This window comes from Cavia porcellus, unplaced genomic scaffold (genome assembly GCF_034190915.1).
Source record: "Cavia porcellus strain 051 isolate PalLab524CR breed Dunkin Hartley unplaced genomic scaffold, mCavPor4.1 scaffold_14, whole genome shotgun sequence".
In the NCBI taxonomy this organism is placed as follows: Eukaryota; Metazoa; Chordata; class Mammalia; order Rodentia; family Caviidae; genus Cavia; species Cavia porcellus.
This window is the reverse complement of record NW_026947497.1, coordinates 75,770,556-75,794,558: the sequence shown is the minus strand read 5'-3', so window position 1 is coordinate 75,794,558 and position 24,003 is coordinate 75,770,556. Positions and strand designations below refer to the sequence as shown.

Genomic DNA, 24,003 nt, shown 5'->3' with positions numbered 1-24,003 from the left:
CACGCCTGCCTTGAGGGGGTCCTGGCCAGCTGAGAAGATCATATGGAAATGACACATGTGACAAATGTCCTAACAGTGTGTCAAGGGTGCTGGGAGAAGGTGGGGTGGTCAGGAAGGCCCTTGGAGGGGGATATGCCTGAGCCAAGCCTGGAGAAACATCCAGGAAGGGAGACTGAAGGAAGCTATTTGGGGCAGCAGGAGAAACATGGACAGAACCCTTACTGGGCTGCCGAGAAGTTTCAGCTTTACCTTGAGGGCAGAAGGAAGCCATTCTAAGAGTTCTAAAATCTCAGAATGGTCAGATTTGCATCCTAGAAGATGACTTTAGCCGGCTTTGTCAGCGTGTGAAGAGAAAAAGGTATTTTTTACTGACATAGAAGGCCCTGAAGAGTTGGCAGCCAGGACTCAAAGGCTCCACTGACTCCAGTGTCACAAACCTTGGTGACTGGGTGGGTGGAGACATCCTGATCAAGGAAGAGAACATGAGGAGCAGGCTGGGAGTTCAGATGGTGAGTTCCATCTGGGCTTGGGAACTAGAGGCAATGCGACACCTAGACTGAGATCCATGAGCAAGATGGACCTGTGGGTCAAGAGCACAAGAAGAGAACTGGGCTGTCACCCGGATGCGGAAGCACAGAGGTCAAAGGCTGAGGGTGGAGCAATGGGAGTCTACAACCCATGGAGAGAAGGTGAGGGGTTGGGAGAAGGAAGGGCCACCTGAGAGTCTTAAAACCTTTTCAGAAGGTTTTCAAAACATTTCGAAGAATTCCCCGAGTGCCTCAGAATTGTTAGCAAGAGCAGCCTTTGGTTTGAAAGCAAACATGGAACTCATGACCAAAACAATTAGAGAAAAACAGCAGAACTAAAACAAGAACCTGATATCCAGGTGTTTCTTTGTGGGTAGCAACAACTCCATAAAAGCAGCTTCCTTAACGCAAAGAGGAAGGTACCTTAGTCACTTTTATCATTGCTGGACAAAATACCCAACACCCACAATCAAAAAGAAGAAAGATTTACTGTGGCTCATGTTTTAGTCCAAAGTCAGCTGGCTCCTACGCGGGCTGGCCTGACACAGGGGCCTGAAGGAGGAGACCTGCTCCCCTCATGGCAGCCAGGCAACAGAATGTCAAGGTAGAGCCAGACAGGCAGCGAAGCCCTTTCAGGTCATACCCACAGTTATCTGTCTCTTCCCACAAGACTCCACCTTCAAACAGCATGTCAACCATAATCCCCCTGTAATCCAGTCACCTTCCAAACACACGGGACTGTCTTAGATCGATACCATGGCCGGGCTTTCAAGGAAGACTTTGCTTTCTTGAGGTAATGTCTGTGTCTGACGTGTTCCCCACCCCACCTGTGGATCCCCAATGGTGACCACTCAGTAGTACATCCCTGTCTCCTCCCTGTCCATCTTCAGCAGACTGAAGGCTTTGCTAGATCTTTGCGAGTCTCAAACATCTGAGCCACACAATAGCCCAGTCAAGCCAAATGCATGTGTAAAGCTACCTCTTGACTGTGAGGAATAAAAATCAATATTTCAAAAGCTGAATTATTCAAATGCTATACCCCAGAGATGATTCATAACCCAAAGAGCACCTCAGTAGGAGAACAGCAAGAGAGGATTTGTGTGAACATGGCTTGGCTCACAATTCCCCATGCCATGAGTCAAGGGGCTGGCAAAAGATGAAATAACAGAATTGTTCTGACACAGAGTCCCAAGGAGAGCCCAGAGGAGCTGGGCTGCTCCTGCAGAGAAGTCTAGACTGCCACAATAGAGGAAATGTACACCATTGAAAGAGCTCAGCGTCCTCTGGGCTTTCCAAATGCTTGTGACGTATTGGATTCCTAGGGAGGAATTCTGCAAAATTGGAAGGGCTAAGTTAAATTGTGGTTGGGGAAGAGGATGATTCCAAGGATTCTCTTGAGAATAAAATTTAAGATAGTCTCTAAGTAAAGTAACAATAGTCTTTATCTCTGACCCTAAATCACTTCTTACAGAGACTTACACTTTCTTCAGGGGGCTGGGTGGGCCATGTACCACCAAACACTATGAGTCATTAAGTGAAATGGCTTTTTGATGGAGGGCGAGTGGAGAGCATGGATGATTTGGTGCAAATTCATCTTGCTAATGGGAGAAACAGCAAGTTCATCCTAGACCAAAGCAGGCTCTGTGCATTAGTGGATGTTCCTAAACACTGTTGGAGTGAAGGGGACTTTCATTTTGAGTCCCTGGCTCCACTACTGTGTGACCATGGACAAGACAGTGGTCCCTCTCAACTTACTGCAGTGACACTAAGTTAATGATACTCCTCTCTTGTGTACTGGGTTCTTGGGAAGATCAAATGGCGTTATGACGTGCAGGCATATTTTGCTGTTTCTTCAGACCGTTATTAGGATATTATTGCTCTAGTTGCTATAACAGAGAGGCCAAAATAATGACAGTGTAAACAGAGACATTTCTGTCTCTCTGTCCTATAAAACACCAGGCTGGTGTGATGGCTCTAGTCTGTAAGGTCATCAGAGGCCCTGCTCCTCCTGTCTGTCATCCGGGGTGTCTCTCCCTTGGCATCTTCCCAGAAAGCTTTCTGCCCCTGCCCCCTGCCACCCTCCTGCTGGTAGAGGGTACAAGGGCACAAAGGAGCAGCATGTCCCTTCCCTGTAACCCAGAAGTTTACACTCTACTTCCTGTTGGCCAGAATGGCCAGAATGTAGTAGCAAGAGAGGCTGGAAAATGAAGTCATTTTCTGGAAAGCTACATACTCACCAGGAAATTCTGTGATTATGGAAGAATAGGAGAGAGAGACTGAGGCTCAGTTCATACCCTCCGCCATCTTCCAGCTTTATTTATCAGAGTCCTTCGTGTCCTTGAATCTCAGATTTATGTCACTTCTTTGGGAAGGTGTTCCTGACACTCTAGGCTACCTCAGATGTTCCCATGGCCCCTCTGTATCTCCTTCACAACACCTGGTGCCCCTGTAATGTTTGGCTTGCTATTTTTCCTCTGAGGACGAGGTTATGCAAATGTGGAACCGTCTCTGTCCTCTTCCCTGAGGCTTGCCTGTGCCTATATGACGCTAGGCACAGGATGGATGCTGACTCAAGAGCTGTCACCAAAGGGCTCAGGGAGCTCTCGAGGAAGGACTTTACAGTGCTGTCCACTGCAAAGGGTTGGCTGCTGCTTCCTGGGCAGTGGAGGGGTGTGTCTGTCTCGCTGAGAACCAGTGGGCTGCTGCTCTATCCCTGGCTCTGTGCCTGGGGTGCACACACAGTCCTGCAGCAGACATCCTGGAGCGGCGAGTGTGGTCTTTCATCATGGTCACTCTCTGCAGCTCCAAGATCAGGGGGAAGCTTTGCCCAGTGCAGTGGTCAGATTTAGGGACATGAGTAGAGATACAGTTTTTGGTCCTGATCATCATGGTGTACCCACCAGGCCTGATGGCTGTCACCAAAATCTGCCCAGAGTCTAGGCTCATGCGAATCACTGTGTGGTCCTGACCAGCTCCTCACTGCTCCACTTTTTTGATCTGTAGCTTACCTTGTTTTGACATAGAACTGGCTCTGGCACACATCTCTTTTTACTTTGGACAAAGAACATCTTTTGGGAATTCCTCTGAAGCAAGGTTCCCATGTTGAATAGGAAGCTCTGGCCTAGACTTGACCTACAGAAATCACATCCTCAGCACTGGCCTTTCCTCGATTGGGACGGGAGGAGAGGTAGGCTTGTGAGGAGGGGCCCAGTTACCAGATGCCAAGCCCTGAGGCTTTGGAGATGCTCAGGTTACACTGATACACAAAATGAGCCAGGTCAGATTTCCTTGCTAGCGGGTGTGTGTGTGTGTGTGTGTGTGTGTGTGTGTGTCCCAAAACTGAGGGAGGAGGAAGCAGCCACCTCTTGTCAGCAGCTGCTGCCACTGCTGACTCTGTCCCATGCTCCTTATGTAGGGACCTTTTCACCTCCTGATAGATTGACCTGAGGATGAACAAAATTGCAGTTTCGTTAATGGGTTGTTTTTCACCCAAAAAATGAAATAAAGTTTCCCTTTCAGTCCCTGCGTCTCCTCTGTTTGGCTGGCTGGTAACAGGTTAAATGAATCAACTGACCGGACTTTTCCCACTGGGGCTTCCGGGCTGGAAATTCCTCTTACTTGCTTCAACTTGTGTCCTGAACAAAGAACAGTGAAGAAGGGATGAACTTTTCTGTCTGGCTACTCTCTTCTTTCTCAGAGGAGTTCCACGTCTGGTTCCGCCACATGGCCCTGCTGCTGTCTTGATTCTTTATTGACCTCCAGTGAGCCATGGAAAGTTCCCTGGCTGCTTTGGTCTTCCCTGCTCCCACCGGGTGTGAGGGTCTCTCTGCGCCAACTGCACCCCTGATTCTTGGGGTGTCTATTTCTCTCCAAACAACATTCCAAAAAGCAATCTAACTTACAGGTAGCATTCTCTTCCGGGAAGAGTATGTTGATCAGTTTCTGCACACATTCTGGTTCTCACTGACTTGGGAGAGTTTCTGAGTGCTCCTGCCCCCCTTGTCATTAATCAGTGTAACCTTGAACAGGTCCCTCCCCTTCCCATTGTCTTCAGTGATGTGAGATTCCTTCTCAGGCTAATGCTAGTTGTCTGTTAGATGGTCTGACTCTCTACGTTAGGTGGTCTAAATGTGACCAATATTTTGCTAGTCCCCAAGACACCTGACTACCTTGAATGTGACAGATGAAGACATGATCCAGGAACCAGGTGATCTTGGTAGTGAGAAAGATCCCAAGGCACCCAGCTCAGCAGCCAATTGTCCTGAGATCCAGGCTGTTGGGTTTCTAGTCCCAAAGGGTAACGAGATGATCTTGCTGTCCCATGCTATATAGAGGCCTGAACTAAAATTAGCGAGAACCTGGGACAGGGTCAGGAGGAGGACAAGAAGGCTCTGGGCAGACCACCGTGCACCTTGTTCAGCTGAGGACTCTGCAGACAGAAAAGTGCCACTTCCTGCAGCCTTGGGGCCGGTTTCACATGAGGCAAACCCTCCAGACCCCAACACAGCCTCGCAGGCAGCTTGGCCTGGACCAGGAACCAGTGACCCAGACCATCAGCATTGCTATCACTAGTAGCCATGTATCAGCGACTTCCACTTCCCCCAAAGCTGAGAAGAAAGCTGCTCTCTAGACAAATGGGAAATATTTACAAGTTTTCAAAAAGGAGCTGGGTTTGTTTTCTACAGGAGAGAAGAAGGAACTGTAAGTGTGCTCACAAGGAGGGAGGGACATCTCATATTCTTTCAAAGGCTGAAGGTGTAAGATTTGCAAACTGGACCTCTCTGTGAGAAGGACCATTTGGGGACACATGAATTTGGCAAACCAATGCTGGAAAGCAGGCCCTGCCTCAGCAGGGCAGCCAGGATGCCTTTGCTGGAGCTTGGAGCTGCCTTCAGATCTGCCCAGGGGGTGAGGGTGAGAGGGGAGGGGTGCACCGGGGCAGAAAAGCATCTTCTTCTGCTAATCAGGAAACTGCTTGGTACCTCTTATTTGGCCATATTTGTCTACATTATTGCTTTCAGACCTCCAAAGACTTGACTAACCTAGGTAGCAATGAGACAGAAATCTCTACTTTTGTTCCTTTCCTGTACAACTTGGCTGGTAACTTTTAGGTGTAGATTTCTTGCAGGCTTTATTTGACTTCAAGTGTGACCCTCTCAAGTTTTAGAAAAATATTAAATTAATTGTTGGTATGTAAAAACCCCAATGATCATTCATTTTGGTCATGTTTAAGACAGTGATTCTCATCTACGGCTGCACGTAGCTGTAACCACAGACACACAATAAAAATTCCTGTGCTCATCCTTAGAAAATCTATCTTAATTGATTCGGAGTGAGACCTAGGCATTCATTTTTTTTTTCCTTTTTCTTTTTAAAAAAGCTTCCCATGATTCTAATTGCAGCCAGGATTGAGAACTATTGTTCTGAGTGATGCCGGGAACCGTGTTAATTTAGCTGGGGGGAGGGCAGCAGATGAGATCTTAAGTCTGAATTGGCTGGTGTCTTGGCAGCACTCAGCCTAGTATCTGGGTAGGAACAAAGCCAAGATCACTGCGTAGTTATGTAAGGTTCGGAGGCTAAGCCGCTTCTAAAGCTGACTCGTTTCTCTATTTTATCTAGGGCAATTAGGAGTGATAATGTGGAAATCCTGGGCAGAAACCACATGTTTTATAAACAGCCAGCCAAAAAATATTTGATAATAATTACTCTGTGACCAGAATGGACAAGAGATAACTAAAAAGAAATCTCACATTTAAAACGATCTGCACCAAAAAAGCCCTATTATTTCTGGTAATATTAGCTCCACCTAAGCCCAATAGCACAGACTTAACATCGCCTGGAATCTCAAGACATCACTCTGGTGATTGATGCTGACTGCAGACTCAAATCACCATCTCTTGCCCTGGAGATGAACTTCCATCTCAGTGTGTCTGAAGGCAGAGTGGGGAAGATGATTCAGGTAGCAGGGGAGGCTGGAACAAAGAACATCCCTGAATAGGCGAATTTGAGCTCTCTCGGCAGAATTTTCAGGAGTTACAAATGATTGGAACCTTTGTTTTTTCTGTACTGAGAAAGACAGGTCCGTTACCTCGCCAGCTGCATTAAAGCTTAGTTTGTACTTTTCCCCCAACACTATGGAGGGTACAACACATTCCAAAAGTTAGAGGACAGCTAAGGGAGGTTCGCCCTCTTAATGGGGTATCATTAAACATATGGTACCTGAGGGAGAGGAGGAAGGGCCGTGACAGAGCAGCCAGGAGCAGGTTAGCTCACCAGGGGAAGGCGGTTGGGTTAGCATAGGAAGAGCTTCCAGGGGAAGAGGCTCTTGTGCGGGAATAAAGTGCATGTCTGATTGTGTTTCTCGAGGGGGTCCATCTTTTGAATGTACCAGAGGAAGAGTGAGGAACTGCCCTCAGGAATGATACATGTTAATCACAGACAGACCAAAATCCAGAAATCTTTAGCACTGAGTGGATGTTTCCCCAGCTGGGTCATCTGGCCTGCCTGCCGGCCACCCTGAGCCAGGGTCCCCAACTCCTCATGGAGGAGAGGCTGCAGTGCCGGGAGTGGGGTTGGGGGTGTGTTTACCTGAACCCACCTTTCCAGAGACAAGAAGCTGACATTTAAGACCTAAATAGTGCTTGGTTAACAAGTGAATGACAATCTGACAAAGAGCCGCCTGAACCCGGGGCCTGACATTTTGTGACAGACTTGCTTTATAAAAAGACCCACGAGGTTAACTTTACCACCATCAGCCCCTCTCTGGGCCTTTTGGTAAAAAGGGATTCCCCAGGCCATTGTGGTTCCTGAAAGTGACAAAAGTGCAGGCCCAGTGTTCTGGTGGCACCTGCCACTCAGCCTGTTGTCCCTTCGCAGGGTCTGTGTCTTCAGAGGGATGAGGAGCCCTTGGTCGAGGCTTTTAGACTGTGACACGCTGGGTGCATTTCTTTGATAGCGTAGGCTGAGCATCAAAAAGAGGAAAAGCGGAGAAAGGGGCTGCATTAGTGTGCAAGGAGGCAGAACTTTACACAGCGGAATACTGAGGCAGGTGTGGTGGGACGTGCCTGTAATCCCAGCACTCTGGGAGGCTGAGGCAATCGGATAGTGAGATCGAACCCAGCCTCAGTGACTTAGTGACCTTGTCTCGAAATAAGAAACTAAAAGGCCTGAGGATGGACCACGGTGCAAAGGCCTGGGGTCCAATCTCCAGCTGCACAAAAAGAGTCAGGAAAGTAGTCTTTTGTCAAATGTAAGATGTGGCCTGGGCCTACTCCTCTCTTTTTCTGGGCCTCAGTTTCCCCTTCTATAGAATGAAAAAAGTATATAGTAGATGACTTTTAAAGGGCCTTACAGCTCTTACAATGTTTTGTGGTTTTATGCATCTGACCTCATAATTCCAAAACGCTGGAGAAAAGGGCAGTGCTCGGTTTGTGGGGCAGATGATGTAGCTCAGGACCAGCAGGCCCTGCCTGAACTTGCCCACCAGCCTTCAGCCCTGAAGAATTCAAGTGAATTTCAGTTTAAAAGCACTCAGCATCTCAAATGCCAGACCACAGCTGCACAAAATAGGAAAATCTTGTTAGGAAATGACCACAGCCCCCTGGAGCCGTGGAAAACATTGCCTCAGACAAAAAGGACTTTTCCAGTAGAAACAAAACTCAGCAATATTTTGTCTGCTGATGCTGTCAGCCCAGGTGGCTGTCCTGAATCCTGCCTAATCAGGTCCTTGGCTTTGGGTAGCTCTTTTCCACCCAATGTAGGTCCTAATGATGAATGCAGGTTGTCCCCCTTCTTCTGGGCCCAGCTGTCCCAGAAATCAGACTTGGGAGTCATTTCCAGATTCGTACTTGGACTGCTTGACTGTTAAATGATTCCTCCAGAGGCAAAATTGCAAAAATGCTTTTACTAAAGATCATCTTGTGATTCCAGTTTAATCCGAGGAACAGACTGTCTCAGGTAAGGGAAGTCCTTGCACAAGGTCACAAGATAGGCCAGGAGGAGGGAATACCAATGGCCAGCTCAGGGTTCTTTCCATTTCTAAACCACCCCAGGGGAAACTCTGTACTACCTTCTCCTGCAAGTGTTTCTACACCAACCTACTAACCAGCCAGCTAACCAGCCAGCTAGCCACCCGGTAAATACTTCAGAGAACCCTAGAACTGTGCATTGTCAGCTACTAATTTATAGTAGTCTACTTATCCCTTGAAACACATCTGGAGTTCCTTAGAGAAGCAGTATATTTTTCAAATGGGGTCCGATGAGATGTCCAGTCAGATCTCAGTACTAGGACAGGGTGGCCTACGTCTGGGAGGCTCAGCGCTCTGCAAGGAGCAGCTGTAAGCAGTGGGGAGGCCTCAGTCAGTCCTGGTGCCACACTTGTGCATCCTCTCTGCCTACCTTATCCTGAGGATCGAAGGCAGGACCAAGAGCTGCCCTTACCTGGACAATGCTCTCCAGGCTCAATCACTCAGCATGGATACTGCCCCTTTTCCTCTTGGCCACAACAGAAAAACTATAGAATTGTGTGTTTGTTTTTTTGAGACAAGGGCTTACAATGTCATAAGATACCCTCAAATTCTTGATTGTGCTGCTTCAGCTTCCTGAGCGCTGGGATGACAGGCCTGAGTCACCACTTCTGTCTTTAGTGGTGCTGTTGGGGCCTCCTTGACATCCTGATTTGATTCAAAATGCTTCCCTTTCATGGTTATTTTGACTTTGGGGAAGAGCCAGAAGTCACACGATGCCAGATCTGGTGAATAAGGTGGATGAGGATTCACCGTGATGCTTTTATGAGCCTGCCTTTCTGTTGGATGGTGCTCGGCAGCAGCAGTCACTGTATTTTTGATCAGGCCTTGTAAAGACACTCTGGAAAGAGGACTTCTGGAACTGCTTCAGAAAGTGACAAGAATGATGGTTTTAAGAGAGCGGGAGCTTTTCAAGGGGGATTCATGGTAATACCTATTTCACTGTAATATATGTAAAACATTTAAACATTCACTATCTGTTCTGATCTCCCTTGTGTGTGCACCTCTATTTGTCAAACCTGATCTAGAGAGACCATTGTCAGTGTGCTAGTGTGTTTCTTACATATGTAAGGTGTCACACATTTAAGGTGTCAACTGCTGATTAAAAACCTGTGTGTGGCCAGGGATGATAGTCCATGCCTGTAATCTCGGCTATCTAGAAGGCTGAGGCAGGATTATGAGTTTGAGGTCACTGTAGGCAATTTAGTGAGATTCTATCTCAAAACAAAAAGGGTGCTTGCCTAGTATGCACAAAGCCCTGGTTTAATTCCCAGCATAGTCAAGCCTGTACAACTCTGACTGTTCTGGCTGGTGCACAGGTCATGACAAGGTTGGCCTGGCAGGCCATGTGGAATACTGCCTCCCACCCCAGCCGCATGCTCAGTGACTCCATGGCCAGCCTTGCCACTCCTACTCACCCAGCATTCCACGGGAGCAGGGAGGTGTTCCCCTTTGTGTGACTCATTAGACCCTGCAAGGTGCGCAGCTGCAGGGGAAATGAAATGGAAGAGGCCACATCTTCTCCAGTTTCAGCCTCTTGGTGATTCCATCGCTTAAGTAAGGGATTAAAGACATCACCGTTATTGTCACTTTTCGTTGGACTCCTTGGGTTACTCCTCTGACACTTGACAGCTCAGGGCTGTCCCCTGTCCTGGCTCAGCTAAGCTCTGGACTAAAGGGAATCATCAGATGGTCCCCAGTTTATGGTGGGTTGATTTAGGGTTATTCAGCTTTATGATGGTGTGGAAGTGCACCCTCACACAATCCCTTTGGTTTTCACTTTCAGTATAGCAGGTCATAAATTACATGAGGCATTTGCTGTCTTTTGGGTCTCTAGTGTTCTCCAAGTCTATTTATTAAGGCTTTGTCCCTAGCCCAAGGCACTAAAGAAAGCTTAAAGACTGGAACCATTAATACTGTGAGGCCTAGTGGGAGGTCCTTAGGTCATGGTGGGTCCTCAAAGGGGGTTATGGGACCCGGCCCCCTTTTCCTTTCTTTTTGGCTTCTGAACACGAAGTGAGCAGTTTTCTGCACCCCACGTCTCTCAGCTATTGCTATCCAGCTCCCCCAGCAGAGGCCAAAAAGCAGTGGGTCCAGTTGTGAACTAAAGGCCCTGAGACTGTGAACCAAAATAAACCTTTCCTCTTTGCTTACCCCTGGTATGGTTATAGTGACAGTGGTGCCTCAGCCAATAGCTGACACTTTTTTTTTTTTTTTTTTGAGATGGGGTTTCCCTTTGCAGTTCAGGCTGGCCTTAAGCTTACTTTGTAGCCCAGGCTGGTCTCGAACTCCCAAGGATCCTCCCACCTCAGCCTCCTGAGTGCTGGGGTTACACACGTGAGCCACCACGCCCGCCTAGTCGACACCATTATAAAATAGGCTTTGTGTGAGATGGTTTCGCCCTGAGGCAGGCTGACAAAAGGGTTCTGAGCATGTTTAAGGGAGGCTGGGTAAAGTGAGGGTGGCTGGTTGGCAGGCTGGGTATGGTAAATGTATTTTCAACTGAGAGTATTTTCCATTGATGCTGGCTGTGTTGGGTTGAGGGGCATCTGTATCTGTACTGCCCAGGCAGATGCAGACAGCATAAACAAGAAACTAGGGTTGGTGGGAATGAAGGCAGGACTTGCAGGAATGAGCCAGGAGAAAAATAACTGTCAAATTAGGACGATTCTAGGACGTTTCATTTCTAACGGTGCTAATGACAAAGAGAAGGGTCCGGGTGTAGGAGAATCACAAAGAGGAGTTCAGAAGCCTGGGATTAGTGGTAGCAGACATGTGGCCTCCCTAAATCTGAAGAGACCAGGCGAGGGATAAGTTACTACAACCAGGGAAGGGAGAGTGGTAAAGGAGGGGGAAGGGAAGAGGGGAAGAGGGCGGGAAGAGGGAGAGAGAGCTGTGCAGGGTGGGGGCGGGGCTGAGATGCTTTTAAAGGGAAGGAAAGGCCAGACTAAGATGATGTCACAGGGATGGAGCTGGGGGAACTAAAAAACCTTCCTTCCCGCTGAGGCAGCCCCGGCAGCCTTCGCTGTCATCCTCTTTTGGAAGAGAAAGCAGAGAGGAGAGAGGGGGCGTGAGGCCAAGACACAAAGAGCTCTCTGCACCTTCTTCCCAGTGCTGCCCCGGGTCACAGTCGGATGGCCTACTTCCTCCCTAACATAAGGGTCCTGGTCCTGCTTTCACCCGAGCCAGGCAGATGTCTTGTGAAGCTGAAGACTGAAATCGCAGAAAAGGAAGCAGTTAAGGGGAGTGTCTGCTGGAAATGTAAGAAAGCGAGCTCTGGTTGGGTGGCACAGTGTCTAGGCTTTGTCTAGGTCTTTTATGGATGAGCAGACCATGGGAATTTGCTCGGCATGTGGTGATCACCATGCAGTGATCACTGACCACAGTTAGCCCTGTAGGTTTAAAAATAATCAACTGGGGCTCAAACTTACTAATGCAGAGTTCAAAAGAAAAGCCAGTTACTCAGTCAGAATCTTTAAATTCCTCAAAACTCAGCCCTAATTCCTGACATAGGGAGGGGTCAGTGCTTTCCATTCCTCCCAAGGAATTTCCTTCCTGCAGTCAGAGTTAGCTGTCCTTGTCTTAAAGCCTACCATTTTCCGCATGTTTGCTTTTAAACTTCAGAGCTTGGTTATCTATATGGTTTGAGTTAGCTCTTAAGTCAATCTGCATGCTGTTTTCCTTGTAAGGCTGACCAGCCCAACTCCATCTTAGACCCTATCTCTTGCTCGCTGCCGATTAACAAGCGAAATAGCTAAACTACACTTACAACTACGGTGTCTGCAAGAGAATAGTTTACCACATCAATGTTGATTTCTCAGTCCTGTCTGGGTGTCAGAGGTGGCATGTGTGTGTGTGTGCCTGTGTACACATGTGTGTATGCATGTGTGTGTTACAATCCCAGTCCTCCCAGGACATGCCACCTGCCATGTAAGCCCTGGGTCAGAACCCCCAGAACTTCAATGCCCTTGGCCTTGCGGAGTTGACCTACAGTGCAGCTGGTGGCTGGAGGGTGGGGGCTCACCATAGGCTAAGATGTTCGGTCTAAGTAAAAGCCCCAAGGGCAGCACACAGAACTACCTCCCAATTGCATTTCAGTCATCTACTCTTAAGTTTGCCAGGAAGTTGGATAAAGAACCAACTCAAGCTAAGCTGAGCGCCTGGGACCAAAGCAGGAGAAGATTACATGGGAGGAGAGATAGGGGACCTTGGTGTCTTACCACCTCCAGACTAAAGCTCAGAGGAGACAAGGGCCACCAGAGACCCAGCAAGGGATTTAAGGGCCAGTTGAGGAGATGTGCTCTGGCTCAGGGCCAAGGAAGCTCGTGAGAAAAGGAAGGAGGCGCAGAAGCCTGGGCCCCAGAGAACACCCAGAGAAGGTTATGCTGTCGTGGGATGCAGCAACTGCAAGGAAGTAAGTTAAGAGAACAGGAACCCATCTGGGAGGGAATTATTTACCTTCGGAGAAAGAGCAGACAGTCGAGGATGAAAACCGATAACTCACCTTGAGGACATTCATCCTGCACTTGGCAAGGCCTGAGCATGCAGGGGCAGCGGGGGTGACCAGGGACAAGGGCAAGGGCAGGCAAGCCCTCCTGGCTGCAAGAAGGTGAGGGAACAGCGGGGAGTCCTTCCAGGTCTGTGCCCAGCACAAAGGGGGCGCCTGACACAACACGCCCAACTGCTGATTGGTGTCTGCCCTGTCATCGGACACATGCACCCAGTTGTGTCTCTGTGCTCCTTCATTCTGTCCTTCCTTTGTTCACTTATCCAAAAAACCTTTCCAGGGCCCCTTGCTCTATGCCGAGCACAGTGTTTTGCTCAGCATTTTCACAGGTCAGGGTTTTCACCACAGCCTGGTGCAGGAGCAAAGCACATGTCCAGGTCACCAGGGGAAAACAAAGGGCTCTGAAGTCTGATGCTGTGAGCATGGAGAGCCAGGGAAGACGTCTCTGAGAGGCGCAGGACTTAGGGAAAGAGCAGGGGCTGAGAGTGGCCTGAAAAGAACTAGAAGAAAACTTTTTCCCAAGCCTGGTAGGCAGGAGCTCAGCAACTGCTTCTGTTCCTCAGTAAGAGTGGAATGGCGCTAGGGATGGATGTAACTCAGTGGTAGAGTGTTGTCCAGCATGTGCAAGGCCCTGGGTCTATTTCCAGCCCTGAAAATGAGAGGAAGGATGAAGGGAAAGAGTTTTCTCTTGGATTTCTGAGGAAGATGGAGTTGAGCTGTTAAGATTTCCGTGGATAAGGATGAGATCCCCTAGCTCCCCTCAGTTCTCCCAGCTCCTCTGGGCTGGATATTGGGCAGTGACTAAGGAGCCTACACTGGAGGAATTGCTGGTGGCAGGAAGCTTGCAAAGATCCCTCGATTGGGATCCCAAGTTTCCAGGCCAGGGTGACTGAGAAGCTGCCAAGGGCAGCTCAGGGCCTCTCAAGTGTTGCCGGGTTCAAATGCAAGAAGCTGGTCTTGGGAGCCTGGAGCCTTTGATTCTGTGCCCCTGGCCTGGCCCCACCTCTGTAGTCTTGGCTTTGTCTTTGGCATTTGGGAAGTGAGCTCCCCCGTAATGGGGCTGGCTGGGCATCCCATTTCCAACCCCTTCCCCTGGTTCTGATCCACCACTCCAGTTTCTAGCAAAGGGCCTTCTTTTGTGGGAGAACCCATAAGGTTCCAGAGTCTATTTCTGGGAAGCCCAGGGGAATTGGGCAGGATAGGGATTGTGGCCTCTCCAAAGGACTCAGCTCTTCTAGCTTGCCCTACCATTCTTGTCCCCACGGGATGGAATTCTCTGGCCTTTTTGCTGCCAGCTGCCATTTGGGACCCTTTTCTAGGCACAGGTTCACCATAACAAGTCACCTCTAGCAGAACATGTGTAAAATAAAATCGCCACATCACCAGGATGAGGTCCCAGTGAGAGGGAGTAGAAATGATGCCCTACTCACAAGCGGTCCAAACTGCGTGTGCACCAGGTGTGAGAGCCGAAACAAAGCCAAAGACATAGACAGAGACTCTTTGAAAAGCCAGAGCAGCATGGAGGGTGTGGCTCAGTTGCACAGAGCCCCAGGTCTGATTTCCAGTCCTGAAGTGTGTGTGTGTGTGGGGGGGGCAAACCAGCAGAAAGAATGTGAGAAGTCTGGTTAACCTGCCAAGGCTTCTTTCTCTGTGCATCCGGACAACAGTTGTCTGTGCTCTGTGTTTCTCTGTACTCCCAAAATAATCCGGAGACACTTAGGATTCATGCGTCACAGGAACCCTCAGCTGTGAATGCTTAGTCTGCCTGAGGTTTTAACTCTCCTGACCAGAGGTTTAGGGTCAAAAAAACCCAGGTGTTGAGTATTTCAATATATGTACAAGCTTCCAGAGTTCACCTAGCAAGCTGCACACTGTGGGGCAGAGGCAGCAAAAGAATCTTTGGGGATTAATGATAAGCAGGAGAGGAAGATGGAACGTGTGTGTGTGTGTGTGTGTGTGTGTGTGTGTGTGTGTGTAACTGAAGACAGAAAAGGAGATAGTGACTCAGTAATGGAAAATCTTAAATTGTATTTATTTTGTTTTGTTTTTTGAGACAGGCTCTGCTATGTAGCCCAGGCTGGCCACAAACTTGGGCAATCTTCTTACCTCATCCTCCTTAGTGCTAGGATCACAGGTGTGCCCGAAGATGCCTGGCCACCATCTGTCATCCTTGACCACCGGTGGAGTCTGCTCCGAGTTTTAAGGGGCCCTGTAGTTCTCAGGTGAGTTGCTGAAAACTCACCCAGTTCTGGGGCCCTCCCTGCAGATGCTAGGGTCTTGTGTAGGACCAATGGTGGGTTTTATTTGGGGTTTTCTCATGGCAGACTGAATGTCTTAGTTGTCCACAGATGTTTGTCCCCACCCAGGAGTTGGCAATGTACTATGTAATTCTATAGTTAAGGCTAAGTTTGCTGCGGACCTGCCCAAGGGATCTGGCACTCCACTTCCACTTTGGTGGGTGGCGGAAGTGTTGGAGAAGGAGCCAGGCCTGAGAGCCATTCATGAAAGTGCTCACATGGAGAAGGAAGAGACAGTTCTGTGTGACACGAGTGAGCTTGAGACGTACCTAAGCAACGGTTTAAGTGCTGTGAACACAGGCAAACTCACCAGCTTCACTGGGATGTGGTGTTTGGCTGCCAGCTGATACATAAACAGGGAGGGGCAGGGTTGCAGCAGGAAATAGGACACTGGGGTGCGGGTCCCATGTGGTTGTGGGGACTGGGCTGCTCACGGTCCTGCTGCCCACGAGACGAGATGGCCACTCAGTGAGCAGGAAGAGGGAGGGAAGAGGGGCATTCGTAGAAACCCCAGCCCCAGACAGCACCCCATGAATGAGACAGCCTAAGAAATATTTGAACACACACACTCAGTTCCCTGAAAGTCGGCCATCCGAGCTAGGATCTGTTTATACCCAGGTGAAAAGCATCAGACTGAGATTCCATCTTTTCTGATGTTTTAATAGCCTGAAATAAAAACCAAACAATGAGACACAGACAAGGCTTTGTTCCCTTGGTCAGTGGGGTGAGGGAGTAGGGAATAAAAATGCCTTTTAGACCCTCATGAGTCAGTAGATTTTAGTGGAATTGCCAGGCCAGTGAATATCCTGTTACACTTAGAGAAACAGACTGGATTCCAATTTACTAATAGAGGGATCAACTTCATGGTTTGGGCTGCTGTTTCCATTCTTTTCTTTCTGTCTTTCTTTCCTGTTCTTTCTTTTTTTCTTCTTCCCTCCTGACCTTCCTTCCTTCTTTTCTTTCTCCTTCAATGCAAATTAAAGTCCTTTGTGCTCAATCCCTCTAAAGTTTTAGAGCAATTGTTTTTAAGTCACATGGTTCCTTTGGGGACACATGAGGGACACTTCTAAACCCACAATCCTAGGCTATTAAAGGATCTGGGGCCACTGATCAAAGGTGAACTGCCCATTTATGACTTCTCCTTCAAGGCCCAGTCCTATCTCCCTGACAGTTTTATAGAAGTCTTTCTCTTTACTCCAGTCCAGATCAAAGACTTGGATGACTGAGGTCTCCCTACCCCATCCTGGCCCGGAAGGGGAGGATTACCCCCCCGGGAATTAATAACCTCAGTGAACTGGGGGAGGTTGGGGGAGAGACCTGGGGCCCTTTGTGCCTGTAGGAGCAGAGCAAGACAAAGGTGGGATAACTCCAGAAGCCCTTTCTCTACTCCTGCAGCAAAGCAGAAGGCGCCCCCTTCTCCTCTTTGACTTCCATTTTTCAAAGATAAATTCTCTGATCTTCTGAGTACAGTTTAGTTAATGTCGGCAAGTTGCTAGAATCCTGTTTATTTTCTTATCAGCAAACTCCTCTTCTTCCTCACCCATGCAATAAGTCCCCATTGTTTTGGGCATCAAAAGCTCCCTCAAACCCAAAATATGGCACATCAGTGAGGGAAGCGGCAGAAGCTACAGGTCGTGCTGCAGGGGTTCCGGCCACAGCCTGTTGCTCTTGCCATTGTTTACAGCACCACCCCTTCCTTTTCCTGGGCACCCTAAGATCTGTTAGGTCAATTTAAATGCTTCCCTGAGGGCAGGTGTTGCCCCAGTTCTGGGGACTCTGCTCCATAACCTTGAAGAGAAACAGCTAGAGACGGATGGGAGCAGAAGTTTCACGATGGTCTGGGGCCTGCTTCCCCGCCCCCTGGCCCAGCAGACCTCTCTCATGGCCTGGGTGGTGACAAAAGCGGAACACGGAAGTTCCCCAAATTATGAGGTCTTCTTGTTTTAAGGACCCTGAGAGATGACCTAAGACCTCTCCAGGGAGTGTGAGGGTTCTGGAGAGAAGCAGAGCAAGCCCCATCCACATGGAGTCCCTCGCCCACTCATGGCTCAGAATGGTCTGCTACCCCATGGAGCTGTTGCAGGATGCCCCCCAAAAGATGGTAGACTCAGAAGTGTTGTGTCCTGCTGGGACTGCAAATTTATCAAGGGCTCCATAGTCAAGGTTCAGTGACACGGAGCGTGGAGAGCTGCTTTGGGAAATCTGCCTCCCAGATGTACCAGTTTTAAAAATTCATTACAGTACAAGATATACTGCCATTAGCCCCCCTTGAAATGCTCCTCCTTGCTTCAAACACATGTGGCAATGTATCTTTTACTGTAACACATTTAAGGTCCTCTTGCTATGCCTGCCTGAGTCTGTTTGTGACTGACAAGAGTCCTGGAATTCTCTGCTTTGAACTCCTCCAGACCATCCTAACCTCACCTTTCTACCTTTTGAAAACACTAAAAATACACCCCTGTTCCAGTTTCTTAATAGAGCCATCACCTGTCATGTCTGGAACGAGGACTGCACCCAGATTTCCCTTGGCCCCAGTAATCACGAAGTTCACGTCTATAAGGAGAATGGGAGCCAGGGTGAAAACTCATGGGCTCAAGGAGCACAGCAGGCACTTCACCAGGGTTGATTGGGCTCCCAAGATCGCTCGATTGCACCCCCACTTGCAGAGCTGGCTGCAATGCCTACGGCTGGAATCAGAAAGATGGTGTCTGGAAGCTGGCCTCGGTGATCCCGAGGATTAACCTGCAGCCACTTTTGTGAAGTGATCCCCTCTAGAGAACAAATTTGCTGCCGGAACTAGAGCCTGGATCAATTCTGTTTGCTACTTCGAGTCTGCTAAGGACTGGAGGATAAGCAAGCACACTAAAAAGCCAATTTGCTCTGGGTCCTCAGCTTGGATTGGCATCCCAACAACTTTTTGCTGGTAGCAGGATTGCAAGACTTCAAATGCAGAGTGTTTTCTGCCTAGAAATGGATGAAAAGTCAGCCAGTACACCCTGGGGCAGCAAGACATCTTTTGGCCAGCTGATGTTAGAATTTGGTGGCAGTGATACTGGTGGCTGGGTGCAAGGGGTCAGCTCTCTGTCAGTGGAAGCAGCCACAACAGCATTGTGTCTGTTGCTGACACCTCACAAATTGTGCATTTCTCCACTCTTGAAACCAAGTTCCTTCCACTCCTGAGTGTGTTGGTTGTCTCTAAGGACACTGTTGTGGCTGTTGTCCGATGCTCTCCAATCACAATGACTGTGGCTGCTTGATCTTGGTCTCCAAGCTTGACATTCCAAAACAGAACATCAGCACAACACGTCTGCTGTGTGACACTTCCGCAATGTGGACCAGAGGGTCACAACTGAGGACTGCAATGCAGCCTTGGAGATACTGCCCTGACTAGCATCACTCAAGTATCTATGGATGAGGTAGACAAAAAGGATTGTTGCAAATTTTGCACTACTGGCATGAGTGGACCCAAGACAGTTTGGGGTTTTAAAACCTTAGAGTCTTTGCTCCAGGGCCTCCGGATAATGTGGCGCTGAGTGACCCCCACCATCCCGCATGAGAACAGTGGCTGAGTGAGCCCTGACATTCGCAAGACAGTAAGGAAAGCCAGCCCAAGGAAACACTGTAACACATACTGCACGAATGTTACATGTTTTTGTTTGAATATAATTGGGGAAAGTGTTAGCATTTTAAAAAGAAATGGTTCCTTTTGGGGGCTTTTTGGTACCAGGGATCAAACTCATGACCTTGCACTTGCCAGGCAAGCGCTTGTGCCGTTGAGCTAAATCCCCAGCTCAAAAAGAAATGGTTCTTGTGAGATGGGGCAGCTGCCAAGGGGAACGAGAAGAGAATCAAGAAGCCAAACGGTGCCTTCCCCTGAACCCGCAGGTATGGGGGGTATGAGACAAGAAGAGCAACACCCTGCCCCCACCCCAACAATGGGCTGATTTGGAGGAAGTCAGGCTGAGATGAAGGCAGTTAAAGTCAAAACTATATATATAATAATAACTTAATGCTTGTGCTGTTTGATTGACTTTGCAGGCCTAAGTTTGGTGGTCTGAGCATCTTTTTGGAGGACAGCAATATGCATAATAGCAACTGTGGGGGATTTGTTTCTGTCTGTTTTTCAAAATCCAGTGTTTTGTCCCATTTTACCATTTTATTTTGTTTCCTATGTCTGGTTACCTGAGCAACTATTTTGAAGATAACACTATGCAATATAACAACCATTATTAAATTCCTATCATTTTGTTTTGAAAACCTGTATAGCTATTATTCTTTGTTGTTGTCATCTTGCTTTTGTGGTTTGATTTGTTTGCTTCTAGATTTTTGCTATTTCTTTTTTCTCTTTAAAATAAAAAGCAGAGGCTTTTTTCTGTGTGTGATTTCATTCCATTCATGACCAAAGGTTCTCTTTAAGTAATTTATCATGGAATTGTCATGCTAACTTGAAGGAAAGGGTAAAGGAGGTATGTAAATTGTCTACTAGGAAATTAAGGGCCAGGGATTTAGCTCAGTGGTGTAAGTGCCTGCCTGGCAAGTGCAAGGTCATGAGTTCAATCCCTGGTTAAAAAAAAAAAAAAAATCCTGAATACTAAAAAAGGTAAATCATTCTCCATATTTTTCAGTCACACTGCATGTTTTAAGAAGCACAAATGACTAAGGAACTGTGCCACATCCTTTCTTGCTTGTTGCTTCCCTGTATCAGCCAGTCACTTAGCCTGGAAGTTACACCATAGAGAGGAAGAGACAGATACAATAGAGAACCCACCGCACTTTTTCCTTTCAGTCTTTTCTTTTGTACAATAAGCTGAAGGTAGCAAGTGCTGGTAGAATGTTCATGTGTCAAAAGCTTACATGAAAGCAAGAGTCGAAATTTTGCAGCTTTTCCACTGTTCTGATAAGAATAAAATACACGTCTACGTGTGAATTTTGTCACTTTAGATTCTGCATACAATTTAAATGCTTTTATATTTGCATCTAAAATAGTCATTACATGCCAGGTACAGTAATACATGCCTGTAATCCCAGCTAGTTGGAGGCTGAGACAGAAGGATTGCAAATTCAAGCGGAGGGGGGGGGCACCTTAAAGAGACCCTGTTTCAAAATAAAAATTTCCAAAAAGCTAGAGATGCAGATCATCTTGAAAGTTCTGGGCTCAATTCCTAGCACTACAAAAAGCAAAACAAAACAACAAAAACTGGCATTACACAATATAGAAAAGAACGTTACAATTCATATTAGCAATTTAAATTTTTTTCTTTAATTAGAACAATACAAAATGACAAAAAACATCATGAGGATTCAAGAGAGAAAGTCAGCAGAAAAAAGAGGGACAAAAACCGCTTTATATTTAATACTTGTAATAGCCTTTTTATGCTGTGTTTTAAACAAGGACCTCTACATTTTAATTTTGCACTGGCTTGATCTAGGGTAGCCGTCTCTCTTCTAGCTTGTCTAGTGTTCAAACTCGGCTCTTCTGAGATTGCTGTGCAGCCCTGTTAATAATTACATCTGGGCCAGTTGGCCAGTGCGGAGCCACCTAAGACATGTGGTCACCCTAAGCCTGAAAGCACATAGTGAAGAAGAAAGGAAAGTGGGAGTGAAGTCACCTTGCTTTCTCTGTGTCACGTAGGGGAAATTTCACAAAATTACATTTATTCCAAAGGTTTCCTCCTGCAGTGTGCATATGATAACTAAAAGACCAACTAGCTAACAGGTTATCTTACGGCTTTGAAGTAGACTGCCTCTTCCTGTTGTGTCCTTAGTCAAAGGGTCTTTTTTGTTATTTATCTTGGCTTTCTCCAAGCTTGAAATTTCAAGTTTTGAGTGTGTGTGTGCTCCCGGTGTCCAATGACACCCTTAGAAGTGTGTGACATTTTCTCGTATATGTTCTGGGTTCTACTCTCTGCCTTCCATCTTTGTGTATTTTGTCTCCTCTTAAACTCCGTGCTCATCAGCAGAAAGTCTGTTTCCTTTGGATGTCTCTTCTTTTTCTTCTTCTTCATCAGGATCATTTGCAATTTTTGGTTCTGGGCTTTATTTTTAGAGCCATCCTATTTTAGCCATACTCCCTTTCAGAGGTTCTCACTATGAGATCATCTGTTTTGAATTTTCTGAAGTCTGCTCTGCTCAAGGCTGGGAGTGTAAAGACACCCACCTTATCCCAGGCCCTCACACTAACCGATCTCTGCTGGTCAGAAGCGAGCCTTGGGTATGACTTCCTCTCCTTGCTTTTACCTGTTTCCTTTAAGGGCTGACACATTCAGTCAGGCCGCTTAAGATTTTACTAAGTGCTCTGCCTTTTAAAGAAACGTGAAGGGCTGGGGGTATAGCTCGGCAGCACAGCGCCTTGCCTGGCAGGTACAAGTTTCTGAGTTTGATTCATGGTACAAAAAAAAATATTAATGTTTGTAATGACAAATGTCTTTTATTTCTGTTATTTTTCAAAGATGTCTGCACCAATGTCTCTCATCCAGCGTTATCTTCCTACTATGGAACTTTGCCATTTCTCCCCTCTGAAGGTAGCAGGCTTGGGATTATGGCAGAAGAGCTGCTACACAATTTCCAAGACTATGCCTTAAAAGCAATACAACTTCCACCTGCTTCTCTGAGGATGCTCATTCTTGAACCCCAGCAGCAATCCTGTGAGGAAGACCAAGCTAGGTTACCTGGAGAGATGTGGAGAGGCCATATGTAAGTGTTCTGGGTGACGCCACATGAGGTCCCAACCAACAACAGCACCAACAAACAGCCAGCTATATACGAGAAGACCCCTTCCTGAAGATGTGCACCTAGCCCCACCCAGGGTTTACACCTCTTCCTGGTTGAGGTCCCAGGCACTGTGGACCAAAAACAAGCAACCTCTGCTCCACCTTGTCTGATTCTCTGACCCACAGGAACCTTGACACAGAAACGACCAGTCCTGGTTTTTTTAAGCTCCTGAGTTTCTTTTGGGATGATCTGAAATGAGCAATGTAATAATTAAAAGCATGAGGAAACAAAAATTAAAACTTGCTAGGATTATTTCCAAAAGATGAGAAGTTAAAATAAAAAGCGGCCTTTATTCTGAGAACACGGAGAGAGCTGACTGGCACCCCCACCACTGGTGTCCAGCGATCTCTCCGGCGGAAACGTGGCGTGGGGGCATGTAAATAGCCTCGGTTTGGGGTGGAACCTAAGGCGGGCATTAGGGATACACAGGTAGCCCATTGGTCCTAGGTTTGGCACCATATGTAAATTCCCAGGGGCGGGAAGATGGCGTCACAGGTAACTTCCTAGGGGCAGGGCAAGATGGGGCTTCCTGCTTCCGGTTGAGGCTTTCCTGGCTACAGTGTCCTGTCTGGGCCAAAACCCTTTCAAAACTAAGAATGTATCATCTATCCTTCCTCTGATTTCCCAGTACTGGGTTTACTCCCCCTCTAAAGAGCTCTCTCTATAATTTAGGTCCAGTGCCACCAGGTGGAAAGGAAGTCGTGATTACATTCATTCCCAGTCACCACGCAGAGATGGGACTCCCTTTCCTAGAGCCTCATTTTGTATGAAATTTAATCTTGGTTATTAAAGTGATTATATCACCCCTGCTTAGTTTACTGTGTGAATTTAAGAGCAAAATTAAAACATCTCTCACATACTTCTCTAGTGACTAACATAACATGATTTTAGCTAATTGCAGACCCCCTGGTAGGGAATGTTCCTTCCTATTCTACTTTATCAAGTCAGAGATCATTTGGGTGCAGTAAACAGAATTCACTCAAGCTGAATTAAGCAAGAAAATAAAAAAGAACAAGAAGAAGAAAGGAAGAAGAAAGAAAGATGTAGTAGGACCCAAAGGTTGGAAGCGAGTTGAGCCAGGTAGTGCACGACTGTAATCCCCGCACGTGGGAGGCTGAAGTATCAAGGGAACTGCTGAGTGTTCAAGACCAGCCAGAACTACAGTGAGATCTTATCTCAAAAAAAAAAAAAAAAAAAAAAAAAAAAAAAAAAAGCCAGAAATGCTTAGGACTGCAAACTACTAAGAGCCAATATTGGTCTCTCCAAATATTTTTCTCTGTCTCTGTCTCTATCTCTCAGCAGGTTAGACACTGAAACCCACAGTCCAAGTGCCTAACAGAAGTATACTAAAGTTCTTTTTTTTCCCTCTCTCTCTCTTTTTTTTCTCTGCTGTTGTTCCAGGAATTGAACTCACAACCTTATGCTTGCTAGGCAGGTCCTTGTGCCCCTGAGCTAAATCCCTGGCCCAGGATACTAAATTTCTGAGACCCAATTCCACATTTCTAGGAGATATCATCTGATTGGACCAGCTGGGTCACATGTCTATTCATGGTCCAATCATCTATGACAGAAGATCATAGGCTAGTACTCTCAGATATGTAATTACCACATTTCCATATATGGCTGCTCTGACATTTGACCTTGGCTTTATAGCTCCTACCAAGCAGGGCCTGTGCATATTACCAACTAATCCATGTGGCACAAAGAAACTGGCTTCCAGTGACCAGCAAACACTCTGCTGTCTCACAGAAGTAGTTCTCTTCTGCTGCTTGTCACTGAGGGCTGTGGTCCTCTGAGAGCCAGAATAAAAGTCCCATACTGGAAGATGACTTTCTAAATCCTCAGCTAGAGTTCCCCCTCCTAAGTCATCATGAATT

General features: G+C 47.3%; 1 pseudogene; it reads left to right on the top strand.

Annotated features, from left to right (window-relative positions):
- Positions 1–574: 574 nt before the first annotated feature.
- On the top strand, positions 575–19,714 carry LOC100720737 (actin-related protein 2/3 complex subunit 1A-like; annotated as a pseudogene).
- Positions 19,715–24,003: the final 4,289 nt, after the last annotated feature.